Source organism: Cryptomeria japonica, chromosome 8 (assembly GCF_030272615.1).
Source record: "Cryptomeria japonica chromosome 8, Sugi_1.0, whole genome shotgun sequence".
Taxonomy (NCBI): Eukaryota; Viridiplantae; Streptophyta; class Pinopsida; order Cupressales; family Cupressaceae; genus Cryptomeria; species Cryptomeria japonica.
Window position 1 is genome coordinate 230,023,384 of NC_081412.1, and position 19,786 is coordinate 230,043,169.

Sequence of the window (19,786 nt, forward strand, 5' to 3'; positions counted from 1 at the left end):
CTTGTACCCGCAGTTCCTTGTATGATCACGTGTAATGGTTTGTTGAACACACTGGTGTTATGATTTGAGACTACCAAAAGTGCTTTCTTTTGTTCCGTTGATAGGGTATTGGTGGGTGTATACTTTCTTGTTGGTACATGTTCGTCTTGGGTGGTTGTTTTCTTTATATTTGTAAATTGTGATGCAGTATCGTGCAATTCATGTGGTATTTTAGTTTCATCCCAATTATAGTTGGTGTCAAATTAATGTTGGCCTAGTAATTCAAGTTTGTCCAAATTGTTGTTGATTGTATGCCTCATTCTTGAAAGCAGTTCCCACTCATTCATCTCTAATGTGATAGTTATATTCCTTCCATCTTTGTTGTTTTCTTCTTCTTGGGGGCTAGTATTTTCTTCGATATGTCGGATGATATGCCATACATCATATTTGTCTACATGAATTTGATGCCAATTGGTGATTATTGTGTCCTTGGTAACTCCTGTATCAGTCGTAATATTTTGAAAGTGTTTATATAGGAGCAATTCACTCCAGCAAAATGTTTCAAAATGTTTTGACTCTTCATTGGGTATACTGTGGAATTTTGGGTAAACGTTAACAATGGCTTGTATTGTTCTCTCTTTCCATTTGCATGATTTACGACTTGGAACATAGGTGTAAGATCTTGTAGATTCGAGTAATGTGATTGTCTCTAGCTCTGGAGGGTGGCCCATATATGAGCGTAATTAATTGTTTTCTACTATAGTCTCATTTTGTGTTTTAGTTAATCGGTGTAGCACTTTCCGTCCAACATTTAAAGTTGTAAATGGTTTGTTACAAACAACAAGGGGTAATTTTTGTAGCATATGGCAAGTTTCTTGTGCACCAATGTCATGTTCTACTACAATCTCTGTCATGAATCTTCAATATGCTAGTATTGTTGGGTCTTCTCTTTTTTGAGTTGTGGATATTCTTGTTAGCATAGCAGTACAACTTTTAGATGTTCTCTATGCTTTTGATGCATATTTGGCAATGCATTTCAGTACAAGTTCGCGTGATATGACAGGTTGGCAATCAATATTAGCTCTCCATATTGAATTCATTTATGGGTTGTGGATGTTGAGCCTATCATCGTTTCTTGCAGGTTCATATTTCTTTGTGCCTGTTTCATCGCATAATAAGATAGAGGTACGCGGTTCTTTGCTCTCTCTGCATTTTGTGTGTCTTTGCACACGATTCACTAACTCTTCATAATCATCCAATGGATTTGTGGATACTATGTCTATTGTGTTTAGGAGGCATGGATCATCACGTGGAGATCGATATATCTGGTTGTTCCTATGTGTTGCTGCACAAGGGTTCCAAGTGCTTATGTACTTATCAAAAAAATTTCTTGCTTTATCAACATCTTCGTTATTTTCCTAATCTAGCTTGTCCATGTCTGGTGCATCTTGGAGCCACAGGAACCCATGAATGTGTACGGTTCCTCGGTGTTGTCATTCATATTTGTACCAATAATCTATAACACTAAGGAGTTTCTCAATAACTTCTTCATGAAATATGGTGAATCTTTGATGTAGGTATAATGATGTTCTATGCGGGTTATTAATAACATTTTTAAGACGGTGCTTATTTGAACGCATGGAAAGCTCCATATTATTTGTGAGGAGTTGTTGGAGGTTTGGCCACTTTGTATCGGTTGTGCTTAGTGTGAAGAAGAAGGCGGGAGATCCTATTTGGTTAATCACGTTTGTTAATTCTAAACAACACTTGTTCCAATATGGTTTGGTTCTTCTCATGGAATATCCAAAGTGTAGTAATTCCTTAGCTAGTTGTGAGTCAGGGAGTTCTTTTAGGTGTGCACGTAAATTCTCAATAGTGGTTGGTAAGTGCTCTTTTTTTTTTTTCATGAAAACTGTTGCAAGCGATTGGCTCCAATGATGCATCATAAGGTTGTAGATGTATTATTGAAATCTTGGATGTTGTCCAAATCTTTGATCATGGAATCACATCAAGTGTAGTACATATTCATGCATCTTTATTTCCCTAGTTCTTAGTTGTATTTGTAATCCAATTCTGTTTGGGAAGAGTGTTGGAAATGCCATATCCAGTAGGCCCTCCGTATTATATTCATTAATTGGGGATAAGCCTATTTCTAGCCAATCAATGATGTTATCTATAGTGTCCTCTAGCTCTAGTGTTTTCTTAATTATCTGTAGTTCACTGTGTTCGTTTGGTAGGTGGAATATAAATGATGATGAATTGGTTATCGTACCCTCAACTTGGTCTTCATCAGCATCTTCACTGTTTGCTACCATTACATCATTGTTTGCTTCAATGGTGTGAAGCATGCTTGATATGTCTATTATTTCCTCGGGGTTTGGTTTAGGTTGTTATAATCTATTGACACATATTTATAGTATGAGTCATATTTCACTTTGTATTGCAATGCATCCCTAACACGACCCCTACTTACCTAACAGTCATAATAGTTTCCTTGAGCCTTGGGTCTGTGAACTATAAGGACATCTATGTCTCCCAATTTACATGGGAGCCACTTGCAATGTTCTGTATGTCTTGTGGGAAGATAATTGTATGGCCACTGTATTTATATTGGCCTCCAATAGTATGGGTAATCTGTAATATAGGGTTCACTCTAGCAATGAGCATTTCTTCTACTTGCGTCAATATCTTCAGCATAATAGGTTGATCCCCTGGGTCCATGTTATTGTGTAGTGAGAACTGGTGTACGCCCTTTTCATTAATGCATCTCCTATAGGTAGGGGTTTGGCATGATGAGTGTGAAAGCATACCTGGGTATGACTCTTTGTATATGTTACATATTTCCAAGTTAGAAAGCACGTCTATTTTCCTATGAAAGCTTTTCATTGCTGTCATGAATCTAGCATTAGCATTCAACCCCATTGTTTGCTTTGTTTGATATCATTCTTGTACTTGTAGTTTTTGGTGGGCTTGAGGATTTGTCACATTTGTAGATTTTCCGTTCACAGGGTTAGTTTTGTTTTGTTCTTTTCTTCTCAAATGCCTACGTATAGCTATTTGCTCCCTATGATTGGCATGATATGTTCAGCTTCTTTTTCGACTTAGTTCTTTTTGATCTTGCATTTGTTTAGGGTGATTGGTGGTTCCTTGAGCATTGGAGTCAACCATTTGATTGCAGTATTCAGTGGCAAAATCATGTTTAGGGTGATTGGTGGTTCCTTGAGCACTAGAGTCAGCCATCTGATTGCAGTATTCAGCAGGAAAAGCATAAACACCTTCACAAGCAAGCTTTGAACCAAATAGCAACATTACAATATAATATACATGGAACATTGCATATTGGAACAGACAAATTACGTATTTTTCATTAGTCCAAAGAGAGTCTTTTAGAAAACAATCATAATTTTTTTTAGAAAATTCAGAAAATCTAGGAAATTGAGCTCAGAATGACATGGAAAAAATGCTTAAAGTAATTGCAATTCAACGTACTGAAATTTATGGATGGACTGAGCAATTTGTTGTTTACCTTTCTTCTAGTAGTGGTATAGGCCTTTTCAAGCCCAGTATGGATGGAATGAGCAATCTGATGTTTACCTTTCTTTTGTCAGTGGTGTAGGCCTTTTCCAAGTAGTTTTGAATTGATAGATGAGGACTAACACAAATTCATCTTAACTTGGAACTTGAATTCTTTTGTAAATCAAATTGGTTTAATATAAGAACATGTAAGTGCTAGGTTGAGATGATTCTGCCTTCATTACAGATGTTAAATATTTCTCAGACTTTGTGTAAATTGGCAAATGTATTTTTTTATAAAAGGGTAAAAGTTTAGCCAATTGGTCAAAAATAGGACCCTAACTATTGTGTTCTCTGTTTCTGTTAGTTGTGAGGATTTTTTCCAGTAAACCTACTTGTTAAGTTTTTGAGCACTAGGGAGTTGAAGTATTTGTGCAAATTGGATACAGGGGTGATGTTATGGAAATTCAAACTTGGTGCCAAGCTGAGGGCATTGTTTACAATAGCCCTAACATTGTAGCGTTCCCTTTGAGTCTACATCCCAAGTTTCATTTAACATAGTTTACATTATCTAACCTATTTGGTTTAACCAAATATAAATCCGTTAAGTTTGAGATGTCTAACGATCAAAATCTTCTATCTGAGAGTAAAAACTTTTACTTAGGCATGTAACGACACTTACAAAATCCATACAATATCAAGCCCTCTTGTGATTGTACCAAGAATATATATATATATATATATATATATTACCAGTAAATATTTGCAGACAATCTGCAATATACAATCTAGGTGAAAAGATCAGATTCAACTTGTCATGACTATGTTTTGTATCCATTATGACTGTCTTTTATTGGCTTCTCTTGCTTGGATTTTTTTTCTTTACATTTATTGTCATGATTGTCACATTGTTTTGCTTATGAACTTGTAGCTTTATACAATGCTAAGCTTTTTATTCCTTGATCATTCATTGCTGTGGTCCCTTTCTATTGGCTTCTTCAGCCATTTCTTGTATGCATGAGATTTACATATATGACCATGACCCTAAATAAATCACTAGGGTAGTGACTTGTGCATATCTTTGTATTTTTCTTATTCTAACAATTGTTGTTCTGTGACAGTCTCTAATTCTTGTTTCAACAACGTAAGATGTATTACATTTACTTACAGCGGTAAATTAAATAATCACAATCGCAAAATATGCACTTGTAATTTACAACATGAACTTAAAATTATATGCACATATACGGTTTCATTTCCAAATAGATTTCAATGCATATGTGACTCATTTGAAATCAAGTTATCATTTGAAATCAAGTTATCAGTAAAGTTCCCAAATTAACAAGAGTTGCATTGCATCGTATGAAAAAGAAAAGTTGCATTGCATCGTATAGAAAAGCATCAATTGGTAAAGCTTTATAACTTAAAAGATCAGACAATCCTAAATCATTTGGAGTCCATGTAAAAATGATAGCAAGATTTCAAAAATAGGTAATCAAGATAAAAAGGTAGTTTCTAAGTTTGCCCATCACAAATTGGCATTCATGATTCATTAATTTACAATGCATACACATCGTGAGACACACACAAGTGCACACATGTGCACACACACAATAAATTACATTTTCACCCTGTTTACAACTATATGCTGATTCTATTTACAGTTGTATGCTTCCTTTGGTAGTATTTTTAAACAACAATATGAATATCCATATGACTATTTATGAATGATTTATGTACTGGCTAGGGGTAATTAGATCATTGTCTATATTTACAACCGACAGTATTTACAACTGTGTGCTGGCTTTAACGATAGAGGCTTGTATAAGTACACATTTCTTTTATTTTTTCTAGAAGTATATTGCTCTCTGAGGCAAAATCTAGCTGCTTTGCATTGGTGATGGCAACCTTCAATCGTTCTTCATTATTGTATGTTTCATTTCTGCATGTTAGGTTAAAGAGGAATTGATTATATGTTACGTTTTTTATGACCTCTGTGGTGCTTTGCTCAACATTGTCATCGGATTGAAGCATGTATAATGTTTCTGCAGGCTCGCCCATGAGTTCTGTTGTCCCTTCATCAAATGCAATTGCCCATATTGTATCTCTGTGATCCTGCAGGTTTGTCTGGAGGATGTATCTGTAGTTACATTCAGACAAGGTCATGTTACATTTCGAACAATACAAGGTTCCTTCTTCAGTCTCGTCTAATCATTTCTTACATGGTTTTCCATTTACTTGGTTGGGACATGCTTGGTAGCAAAATGACTTAGATTTTATCTGTTGTATCGTTGCCTTTAGAATGCAATAGAAGGGTTGCACTGAATTTGATGTATGTGCTTGAATTTCACTAATCATCATTCTCTGAGGGGTGGGAGTTGGTGCAGCAAGCTGATGCACAATTCCTTGTCCAGTGTGAACATTCTAGTTGTACCAATCTTTTAGCTGGGCCAATTCCTCTATAAGAGGGTCTATGGAGAGGTTTGTATTAAATGTTGTACCTATTACCTTTCCATTGAATTCACACACATGACCATTCTTGATAGCAAGAGTAGTCATTTCTTGTAAATAATGCCTTCGTTGGAGTTCAATACCTTCCTTTTCTGCCATTGCACCCCATAGTGTAACATCGATGGTTGTTTGAGTCATGTCGACTAACTTAATGGTATGCCTAGGAACCTTTGTACCATCTCTTTTATGTATCATTGAGCTCGGATCAACACTAATGACAATTCCAATAACGTCAATCGTTGAGTTGTTATTTATGGTAGCCACTTGATCAAGAGGTGTGAAGGCATATCTGTGCTTGGGTATAGAAGAGTCATCATTGCGGGTAGTAACCTTTGAATCATCTACCAAGGTTATTTCTAGTCCACTGTTGAGTTTGTTGTAAATTTTATTGGCTGGCTTTATTGCTCCCCCAGATAATGTGTATGTCACTCTAACTTGGATGTTATCATAATGGGTTTTTGCTAGTTCATTGAAACACGTAACACGTGTTTCAGTACCTTCACTGTCTACAATGTCAAAGATAAAAACATGGCCACTTTCTTTTGTTGTATTATAGTGATAGATGTCCTTCTTCACTAGGACACGACCCTTGATGGTCCAGTTTGGTTGGTAGGGATTCAAATTTTTTATAGGAGTTATTGTCATAGGTGTGTTGCCCATGTTTTGAGGTGTCCTGACCCCAAACAATGCTTTCTGTCACCCCAAACCCTTACATTTTGTGGATGTTCTTAGCTCTATACTTGCATCACATAGAGGAGGCGTAGTTTGTTCTACGTGGTCTTCTTGTTTTACACAAAGGAAAATTGGATCTCCAACTATAGCATGTGTTGTACATACAATTTCTAGGTTCAGAATAATGATCCACCTACACAATTAAATAATTGAAAACAAAATATTTTAAGCAATGCATTTTGTAAAATGTAAATGTTATATAAACTTTGTTGGAAAAATAATAGGCTTATTGACTCATTGGGAGCCATGCGAATTTAGGAAGATGCATTTTGTTAGCTATAGAATTGAGCCAATCATGATTCGTTGAGAATCTATGTCATTGTTATATTTTTTTTGGCAAGGATGCCTTTTGTTTGTGTATGCCATTTGAAAGATCAACTCTATAATGATTGCAATGCTCAGGTCCATCCCCAAACTTCGATATAACAGATATTTGGAGACATGGAGCCACAAGGACAGACCCATCATACATAAGCTGGATTGCATTTTCAGTTAGTACATCCATGAGACAGAGGATTAGGATGTTGCCTGCAAAACCAGGAGCAAACTACTTCATTGCACTATACGACTGTTCAACAAATGGTTGGATTCATTAATGACAACACACATAATAGACGATGTGTATGTATCAAGCCTTCAATAACAACATTATACATCACTGAGTAGAAGCAACAACATTGAAATCAACTGTGATCCTTGAACCTTATTCAGGATACAAATTAATATTTGTGTTTTTCTAACTATTTATCAATCATACATGAGTATAATAATATTTTTAATATTAGTATTGTGATAGGAAATGAAAAGTTGTGAAATTATTTTATACATATTAAGGGGTGCTAGAAAGAAAATAAAATCAATATTGTAGGCTTCACATGGAAGGCCAATTTAAATGACTATGACTTAGTTGTGAAATAAATAGAATGATATATTTATGCTTGTGCTTGTTTCATGGCATCTCAATAAAAAGGTTTTTCAGAAAAATAATAAGAGAAATCATTTAGATAGGGACTTTTTCTCCCTAAATTTTGGGAGCATGTTTTGGTGGTATTTTAACATTCAAATCCAATAGATTGGCAGAAAATATTATTTCTAGGTCATAACCAAAGTTTCAAGATAACCCATACATTACTCGAAGCAGCCCAAAATGCAGTTCATAACCAAAGTTTCAAGATGAGGGCATATAGTGAGATTAAGATTTAATAGCCCATAACAGGGCAGCCCCGAGAGGATGTAGAGTGTAGGACATATTTAAAGTTTTGTGGTAGTTTGAAAGGGTAGCATAGTTGACAACATCAATATAGCATAATACATAGTAAGAGCAGTTTAAGCATTGTACCAAGAACACGTATCGCACGTTTCATTTGGAAGTAGCAATTTATATAGATTGTTGTTCTAACATGATCGTTGACGTCGTAGTTCATCAATGTTATTTAGTTTTCACAATGTGGAGCCTCTCTTGCACAAGATGCAATCAGAATTCTGGGTTACAAAGTGAAGAAAACTGTATCTAACAAGTGAAACATGGGCACCTGTTCATGGGTTTGTTTCTGCATTTACTGTTTCTATATCACTAGCATCCACTGTTAGGGGCTTATTGGATCAATCAAGTTCACTCCCATTACACAAATAAGGTAAGATGCATCATAGTATATTGAATCACAAGTGCTGTACAAATATGTCAACCCTAAATTAGTAAATTTAGAAAGACTCTCCCACACAATTTTTCTACATGAGCATTTAATTTTTTTTAATTTTTCATCTTGCACATTTATATTTGGTTTCAGTTCTATTCTAAAAGAGGTCTCTTCAGTCTCCATACAAGATTATAGATAGTAGAAACTAAGGGCAAAAATCCATAACATAAAAATTAGATCTTGAGATTATCTCTGCAGATTGGCTAAGGCACGAAGGAATGATCAAAGCCAAAGTCAATGATTCCATGCTATTAGATCACTAACCTATACTTTCCAACATCATTTCTGATAACACACAGACACAAAAATGATAGTTCAGATTCAAAATGGCATGGCTAAATCGGTAGCTTTACAATGCAGTAGTAATGATGAACAAATGAATTCATTGCAAGAGTTCATCCTTGACACTATTAAGAACTAAGGTTTCATTTAAAAATTTAAATCAAATTAATCATCTTTCAAATTTGACAACTAAACATCTTACAAAATATTAGACCAATAGTTTGCAATAGTAAAATTTCATACATCCAAATGTTCCATATCAAATTGGTTTTCATCAACACATTGATTTTGCTGGAAGCATTACAATAATAATTTTAATTAACAATTAGTCTACTTATTTTTTGCACAGACTATTCTATCTATTTTTGAGGTTTTTCTCCTATCAACATTTGTGGAGGTAGAACACAACTTATCACTTGGTGAGTTCAGCGCACTACTGGGCACACCCATCAAGGAGCTGTTCTCTGTGCCTTGTTGGGTCTCAAAGCTGCAGCTCCACTTTCATAGATATTACACTCAATATCTAGGCCAAGAGATGCATGATAACCTAGACTAAGAAGCATAACTCATTATTGGATCATGCTAGACAAGAGGCCAATTAACAGAAGTCAGTAGCTCCCTTACACTTTAGCTGCTTCTAAACCTAGGAGGGCATTCCTTAGAGGTCTTCAACAGGACAATTAAAGAGAAATACTTGTGTTCCAAAGGGACGTCCCCTTGGCCCTTAAGCTGCCGTCCCTATCCCCAAAAGTGTTTTAGGTATGACAGGATTATAGGGAATGTCCCCTGGCTGTCCCCAAAATTTTTCAAATCTTTGTAATCTATCCAAAATGTGTTTCAGTAATTGGGAATCCCATGGGGACATTTGGCTATCCCTGAGATGGATGGCGACGTCTGAGACATCCCTCGATCATCTCAGGGACATCGAGACTACCCAATGGCTAGACAAGTTTTTATTCAGAAAGGAAAACTTAAAATGATAGGTCTGAACCTGAGGGGATATGGATTTACGAATCAATGGAACAAAGCTTTGCTCCCAACTGATCGGTGCTTTTCTCTATGTCCCCTGAGAGAAGGAAGGTCGACTTCAGCTTCAAAATCGGGCATCTTAGCCCAAAGCCAACAGATGCAGTATCATAAGAGCAAGCTTTCAAGGCTCCACCCATCCAGCCAGATCCACTCGAATTAGTATTAGAATTTTTAGCTTTAGGTTTAGTAAATATTTATTATTATATAGAAATTATATTTAAATCAATAACAGTGCAGGTGCTGGTATATACAAAGAATAGACAACCTCACTGGAATTAAACAAATGAATAGACTATTTCAGCTCCAATCATGCACGAAAGGTTAAATTAAGGCAATTGATATTCAATTCAATTAATCACAAACACATGCAAGCAAAGGTCCAGTGCATTTACTTTGGTACAGAACTATATAAAAATTGATCATTAACACAAACACAGGTTGAACAGAATCTAGAAAAATCTAGCACACTGGGGCCACTTGTGCCCTATTTCAGCTAGTAGGAGAAAAGGAGCCCAAAACAATAAGCAACAAAATTAAATAAACATCCATGAAGCAAGACACAAAATACGTTTAACTACATATCTAGTTAAATTCTAATCCTACATTTTAGAACAAGTTGTATAAAATATGTCCTGGTTATATTTTATGTTGCAGCAACAGTATTTCAGACTAATGTAATTTTATTCTAACAATAACAGGTAACAATTCTAAATAGGCAGTATTTGTAAACAGGGAATCTAAAATATTTTTTGTTTGTTTTTAGATTAGACAAACGGTAATCATTATTTCAATCTAGTTGTATTAAATTAGGAAGGGCCAGCTGAAAGAGACATACCTGATTTCAATGAAACTACAAGGTACACAACAGAGATAAATTTTATGCACATAAAATGTAGATTGATATCTTCAAAGAAATTGTGGATTATGATGCTCTCGAACCTGCAATTACATACACTTCTTAATTCCTAAATAGAAAGCAAAAATTAGATTTAAAACGAATAATTTCAATCTGGTTGTATTAAATTAGGAAGCGCTAGTTGAAGAAGGGATACCTGCTTTCAATGAAACTCCGACATAGACAAATTTTATGCACAGAAAATGCAATGTAAAGAGTCGATTGAAGATGGGTTCAGACAATCTTTGAAAATGCCTATACAAAGCCCTAAATAGAATGCCATCAATACACCTCCGGATGGATACGCAACCCGCATGCAAGCAAGCACAACAATGTCCACCATAGCTGGAATCGGAAGCCCATCACCCGGTTACAAAATAAACCCTAATACCAAGCAGAGGTGGAATCGAAAGGCCCTCACACGATTACATGATAAACCCTAGCCACGTGTTAGACGAGTTGTCACGGAAAACTGTTAGAAAAATCGAGGACAACGGGAAGTGTCGAATTCGCGGCGTGAGAAAATTCTGATGGGGTGCAACCCCACAGGGAATTGCCTATCAGCAAATTAAGAGTTAATGCTATCATATCAAAATTGGAAATTTGGTCCTTGGATTTCGGCCATAGGGGCCGAATTATCGGAAATAGATTACACTCTACAACACATTTATCGGGGGGCCAACCAGGTGGCAAACCTCTTGTCCAAGGCGACCATCGATATCCCGGACAGTTAGATCACTGACAGTCCCGAGCTTTGGGTTGGACTTGATGCTATATTAGCATACAAATAGTCTTGTTTAAATAATTTCAATCAGGATTTGGGTGAGATTTCATATCCCCCGAGCCTATAAGATAGTACCATCATATCGCGAAGGGTTTCAGCTATCCCAAGGAAGACAGAAGTATAGTTTGGGCATTTTCACTAAGTGATAATGGCAATGCCCAACAACGCCATCAATGGTGCGAAACGATCTCGTTTTCATCAAAGGTGTCGACTGTAATTGCAACAACAGGTCCGTGGACGAGCAGCTGAGAGAAGTGTTCTCCTTTATGGGGTAAATTGAGGAAGTTATAATAAGGAATATTAATGGAGAAAAAGCCTTTTCTCAGGCTCATATCCACAACCAAGAGCTTTTGGGCGCTTTGTATACATGATAATGCATACTACTGATCATATGGATAATACGCTTGCGACCATCAAACGGTTTTTTCATCTTCAACTCAGGGAAGTCACAGAAGAGGCTTTGAAATCTTTGTCTATGCACCCATCTAATGGTCTCATTGGTGACGCAATATGCATCAAATCACTGAAGAATAATAGGTCGTTGGTGAAAATTATTGGGAGTATGCAGGATGGCCTATTCCAAAACCGTATTGATACATATGCATATTTGGTAAGGGTTAACAAAGATGCCCTCATGCCTGCACAAATCGAACACCTCGAGGAAGTTCTGGAAGTCTTTTGAATTTTGTTGTAAGGTAGTAGTTTGCAAACCAAAAAAATAAAATAAAAAATTATTCATTTCAGTTTTGAAAATCAATTGCTTCTAAAATGAACAAAGTGTTTATTTTATTTATTCTCCTACTACATATGTTTAAAATGATCAATTATTCACTCTTCCTGCAATCTTCCTACTCCCTGTGCTAGTATTTATAGTTTTTGTGTACTTTTAACTTGAAAGTACACAAAGGAGAAAACATAAACTAGTTTTTGTGTACTTCTAACTTGAAAGTACACAAAGGAGAAAACATAAAACTAAAGAAAGACTACTAATGAAAACCTCAACAATAGACATCTGAATACCATTTGAAATTTATAATGAATAATGATTACAAAAGGGGTTTTAGTACATAATGCAATGATGTTGAAAGAGGTTAACAAACTTTGACATACGAGAAGCTAGGCTATATTAATACATCTAAGTCAAGATATCAGGAAATGAGTGTCTTTTATTACATCAATTACATAGACTATTAATGTATTACACATATGCATAAAAAGATTAGGCTATATTAATACATCTAAGTCAAGATACCAGAAATGAGTGTCATTTATTACATCAATTACATAGACTATTAATGTATTACACATATGCATAAAAAGACTACCAATTTAACATATGAGAGATTGGTAATGATAATGCATGGACACATTTAGAACACACAAACTAAAATACATTTTTTATTATCTTTATGAGATTACCTTCTATACATAGTGCAAAATCAAAATGTCATTACAAATTTTTCTAAACATTTATGCAAAATTTCCCCCTTCTATAAAAATCCCCCCTTTACAACGCTATCAATCCCATATTTATGGACTTTTCGTTGTATAATTACCCATTTCAAATTTGTAACCAACTTAATTTGAACATGATAGTTATTTATACAATTTTGAAAAATTAGAAATAAACTTTATTAAAATTAAAAACTACCCAACTTTTATGTAAAAAGAGTCAAAATTCTAACTTTGACTTAATTACACAAAGATAAATTAAACATTCAAATAACTTGGACTGCTGAAAAGCCACATTTCTGCACTTGTATTGACACCTTTGGTAGAAGCTTCCTAAATTGTAACTCATAACAAAAATCTAAATTTTCTTACGCTTCTGATGGATACCTAAATGCCAATTTACAGCAAACCTTCAATCATTGTAATTCTATCTTCAAGATGACATCTCTTCAAAGCATTCTGTCAAACACTTCATGTGTCATCTCTATTCCTAACATTTGCATGCATATCTTAATAGAGTATTTCCAATACCCATTTTCTGCAACTCTTGCTCTATCATTGCATTCAACATGATCACAATTCTTCGAGGCATTTTGGCAAACAATTCACTTCCAACGTCTATGCTTTCATATTGTACACGTATATCAACCGCAGGCTATTGTAAATGCAAAAGTATCACTCTCCATGAGTTGACATCTCTTCGACGCATCTTGTGAAAACCTGTTCACGTGCTTTATCTGTGCTTCACATTTTACACGCGTGTCTAATGGAAAACCACACACTCAATAAGATCACATTTCTTGAAGGCATTTTGTTAAACTATTTGCATGCATTGTTTATGATTCCACATTTTCTACGCATGCATAGAGTCTACCTGGACACTTGCAACTGCAATCTCCCTCCTACCGAAATTTGATGGGTGTTCAAGGGCGCTGTATTAACTTCAACATTTTGACAGCTTCCTTTCGAAATTCATTTCATACACATTCTGCAATCATTAAGTTCCATAAGATGACATCTCTTTGAGCATTCTGTTGAACGGTGAACGTGCCCCGTCTCAAAGCTCCCATTTTACATAGGCAAGGAGGGTGTGTGGCAACGTTTGTTGAATCGAGCTTACACCTGCTGATTGCATTGAATTTGAAAGATTCTAAAATCTTTTAACAAATCCATTTCTGCTCATGATATGCCGCAGTCAGTTTATTCCATTTCTTGAGATGACATTCCTTTGAGGCATACTGTAAGTCGGCACGCTCACATATCAAGTCTATGATTCCACAATTTGCTTACGCGTTGAACAGGGTAGTTGTCACTACAATGGTCGAGAAAGCTCTTTACCGAGATTACCCATCGATCAACTGTATATGCAATGTATTTTATGCGCAGTCCTCATCTGTTAACAAAGCACAAACAAAGCTGACGATGTTGGAAAGTGTTCGAGGGTGCTTCATTAATTCAAAGATTTTGTGAGCTTCCTTGTAAAATCCATTTTGTGCACATTGTGTGATCATTTTATTTCAAACCTTGAGATGACATTTCTGTAAAGCACTTGGTCAAACAGTTAAAGTACAACTTCCATGATTCCACATTTTGTAATGGCATCTACTGCTACTGTTGCAACAATTACATTTATTTGAAGGTTTCTGAAACGAGAAAGCTCTCTCTCACCCGAGGATATTGCGGAGAAAGGGAACCGAACTATAATCCCCCCCAACTTTTTTCAAAAAATCATTTTTGTGCAAACTTATGATCATGTTGCTGCATAGGATGACGTATATTCGAGCCTTCACATTTTGCATGCATGTCAACCAAAACATATTTACTTAAGATTATGATGCCTTTTCCGCAAGTCTATCTAGCGTATAGCCTGCAATTGTGGTTCTCCATGAAAGAAAATTGCATTGAGGCGCTCTATCAGACAACTCAGAGTCTTTGTTTATGATCCAACTTTTTTTATGTGCGTTCTGTGGGGCCAGTACAACATGTAATAATTCTTTCTTTGCTTGTTGGCTGTGCGCAGGACTCTCGGGTGGGATTTTTCTTTACACTTGTGCCCAAATGCATTCACTTGAAAGTTTCTAAAACCATTTTAACAACTCTATTTTGTGAGCACCCTTGCAATCATGGTATTACATGCAACCACACTTCTTCAATGCATACGATGGAGACCATACACCTACAATTATTTCCTTTCAATTTCTAGAGATGACTTCTATCGAGACATTCTGAAAAATAGTCCATGTGCCTTATCTGCTCTTCCAAATTACAGCTGCTAGGTTCATCGGAGGCCTTTTAACAGAATCTTGAAACGGTTACAAGGAGTTAGCAAGTTAGATTCTTGGAGCATCAAAGCATAAGCGGATTCACGGAGCGTTGACAGCATTTAAGGCAACGGAAGGTTCAAAAGTTCAACAATCCGAGCATCCAGGCAAGCAGTTCAGAAGTTAGACTTTGAGAGCATTTAAGCACATAAGAGGTTGAAGAGTTTGATTTTCAATCATTTGTGCATAATGAGTTCAAAAGTTGGAGACTTTGAGCACTAGAGGTAATAAGGGCATAATGAGTTAAAAAGTTGGAGACTTTTGAGCACTTGAGGTAATAAGAATTTTTGAAGCATTTCAGCAAAAGAAATTTTAAAAGTTGGAGACTTTGAGCATTTGAGGTAATAAGAACTTTTGAATCATCTCAATAAAAGAAAGTTTAAATGTTTCAACTTTAAGTGTGATTGAGTAAATTCAATTGGGTTAGGAAAAATTTGTAAATGGGTTCAATGACATTTATAAAACTTCTATTCACCATTTTGATCAAAAGGAGAATTTAAATTGGAAAACTCATAACTAAATATCAAAATATTAAAAAGATTTTGAAAATTATTATTTTTTCCATGACTTTTCGAGGCCTGATATACAAAAATTATCATAACTTTTGACTGACAAAGAATTTTGCTCTAAAATTTTAACCATAGATTTATGGGAATAAAACAACCACAACCCAAAGATCTTTTTTCATCACAAAATTCTAAGGGCCATATTTCAAAAAATTTCATACTAGGGCCAACAAAAATTGACTAATTAAAATTTCACAATTGGTGAAGTGGGTTTTCGTGAAAATTGGCCACATTGCTCGGAATGTTACTAAAAAAAAAAGCTCATAAGATGGTTCCCGTTGAAATTTTATGATTTTCTCAAAGACTCTTGAAAGTACACATGAAGATTTTGCCAAACATTAGCTTTAATGATTTTTTTTAATATTTGGATGTTTAAAAACTGGGGCAACAAGTCACACGAGCAATCATCTCTCAATCATCTTATCTCAACAATCCTCAACCATTGATCTTTCTATTGAACTTTTAATCTAAACCATTGATCGAAACCCAAAAATGTGTGTCATTTCTACCCAGAAGTAAGAACAATAGCTATAAGGTAGTTTTTGATTAAGTTAAAATGGGTTTTATAGGGACCCGAAACCCAAATCCAAGTACAAAAAAAGAAAAATAACAACGAAAAAGTCCAAAACCAATAGCCAAACAGTAAAAGAAACAGGGGCAAAACCCCACAGAGCCCAACTAAAAAACAACACTAAAACCTCGAACAATCTAGCATAAAACTAAACAAGAGCTCCTAAGAGCTCATAATTTTTCTCAATAAAGTTGTTATTGATGTCTTCTAGCTCCTCCACGATGCTCCTTGTGGTACTTTTCTCTTGATTCCTAGTCCTGGTCCTAGTAGACGAGCCTATAGAAACCTGCACCTCCGATCCCTGTGGATTAGTATCTAGGTTTTTCCTTTTAGATTTAGTGGCAAATGTCACAATACTGTTGATCAGTTGAGCCTTATGGATTATCATTTTCTCATTCAACTTTTTAACCTTCCTTTAACACTGTTATTCATTTCTTTTTTACATATCTCAACCAAATTCTTGAGACTTCCCTTAAGGTCTTCCAATTCTTTCTCCAAACTGGCAATTTTGGATTTGTGCTCTATTTTCATGACTTTAACATCTTCAGTCAATTTCTGGGTCAATTTAAGGAGCTTATCAGTTTTATTAGGCATTGGGGTCTCAACGAAGGAATTAATAATATCATTTATTCCTTGTTTGATGAATATGATAGCTATAAGGTAGTTAGGTCACATATAGAGACAACAAAAAAAAAATTTGCAATCCAATTGACCATTTAGGATTTGTGGTGCACAAAGCTAGCTATAATGGCTACTCGTACAATTCCCCTAATATCATATCATTATGAAGCATCTATATCAATTGTTGATTTTAATGTTTTGATGATGTAATTTTTGTCATTATAATGTTGATATTTTAACAATACTTTTTTTTTATAATCATGAAAGATTAATCTCTTGCTTATTGATTTCAATATTTTTTTGAAGTCAAATAACATGAAGATGGCATTTCTAAATATTTTTGATACATTGCCATCATTTTTTTAATTAATACTTAAAAAATGAGTTGCAAAGAAATCTAACCATACCTTCATTAGTTGCGAAGGACCAAAAGCTACATATAAATTATTGACAAACATAATTATTCTCAATAGGTTTCCTTATTCTATCTTAGGACAATGTCAATACGTTTTGAAGAAATTGAAAAGAAGTATAGTTTGAATCATTTAAAAAATTAAATAAATTAGCCATGCCATATTTCGTTCTTGTAAAGAATGAGGTAAAAAGAATGATTTAGAGCACATTTGTCATCAATTTTACCCTTTTTATGTTTCATTTTAAGTTTATAGTAAAATATTTTCATTTAATATTATAAAGGAAAGGGTTTGCCTATGGCTTATATGAAATTTGTTTATGGATTTTTTCAATGGTACTCATGGGATCCTTTAGGTCTTAAAAATATCTTATTTTAGATTTTGTTCCAGGTAAAAGCATTTGGGCTTATATAAGTTATCAAATTAATCAGTTGTTTGGAAATTAGAGAGTGTCCCAAAGATATCAATTTATCTTCAAATTAAAGTTCTTGTAAGTTTTATTTCTATTGATTATTTTTATGTTTGGGCTATGTTATTTCATCATATTATATAGCTAGCATTCCTATCATTTATCTCTATTTGTATCATGCATTATATAGAGTTATGAAATGAGTAATTTTATTTCAAATTAAATACGTAATTTTTTTTTTAATTTGTAGCTTATACAATATATTACATAAAAAGATAAAATATAAAAGTCATTTTTACACCAATGTAGTTCCATTTAAAGTGGTTGTTTAATTTTATCTTTACTTGGTTTGTACGGAAATTAGATTTAATTTGTATAGAAAATTATAAGTTGAAATGCATAAATGTGTGTTTCAACATCACATGTTTTATGTCTAGAGGTCTCATTTCTATTTAATAATGTAAAGGTGAGCATGTAATTATGACTTATAATAAATTATTTTAGGTATTCTCTTTAGTGGATCTTATGGAGCCCTCCAAATATTAAAAATTTATTGTTTGGATGTCCTTACAAGTAAATGAAATGGACTTGTATAACATATCAAGTCAATCATTTGCTTGAAAAATTGTGGATGTTTAGAGGTCTCATTTTATTTTGAATCAAAATTCTTATAATTTTTTATTTGTATTGAACATTTAAGAGTTTGGTTTGTGTTTTTGCATTATATAGATAACATTATTATCTTTCATCTTTATTTTTGTGCATCATTACAGAGTTCTAAAGTAAGTAGTTTTAACTTCAAACTAGATAAGTACCAACATGATATAATATTTGTACATAACTTATATACATGTTAGCTAGAATTATGAGATTTCAATGTTCATTATAACAATATGTAATAACACAAAAGATTATTATGAGCTAATAAAATATAGGGTTTCAATTATTTTTAATTAAAACTAACTAATCCAAGTTATCTTAAAAACCTTAATATTTAACCCTAATGATTGATAAGCCTATAAATTGTCCTATTTAACCCATGATGTATGACAACTTATCCATATTTATAATTTTATTATAATACATTTCCAAATGTTACCTTGGTTTCATGAAGCATTAACTATATGATTAATGATATTTGATTAGCATTTGTATGTCTAGTTAGTTAATGCTAAATAATGATAATATATTATGGTGAATGGTTATTATTAAATTTAAATAATTGTGGAAGTATTAACATGTTGTTTGTTAGATATTTGAGTTATTGATGTAGCTAGAAAGAAGAAGAAACAAGTTGGCAATTGTCGCCATGTAGTCATTGAGTAGATGTGCAAAAAAAGTCAAAAAACTAGTTTTAGTAAAATAGGCATATCTCCCTAATTTTTTTAACAAAATTAAGATCTTTAAAATGATTTGGAAATATTAAAAGGAGATCTACCAACCCATTAAAGCATTTGTGTTTAACACCCTGCTAAGGAACCCTAGAGGACAACAACTAACCAACCAAAAGACATAGCAATGATTTTTTTAAAAGCAAATACTTCAGATTGAATGGATTCAACATTAATTATTCATTAAAAATACACACCAAATACACAAGAAAAATATCAACAATTACATAAGGTAAGTCCTCTACGGGTTCCCTAATGTCACTACTTAAGCAATTATCCTAAACAAGATTTAAGAACTTGAACCATAAAGAAATATCATTAACATCATATAATGCTAAAACATTCACATCTAAAACACTAGGTTCATTTTAAGTACCAAACTAAGTGTTCCTATAATACAATTTTGCATAAGATAAGATACAACATCCATCCACATAAGAGTAGCTGGCACTAATACCAAACCACTTAACACTACTTCTAGAGTTACATTAATTTCAATTACATATAAACACGTTACATAAATCTCCCTAAAGAGTGTCCAATATACAATAATAATGATATAATTACATTTCTTTCCACTAATACATATCAACTACTAAAACACTAACTAAATAATTTGC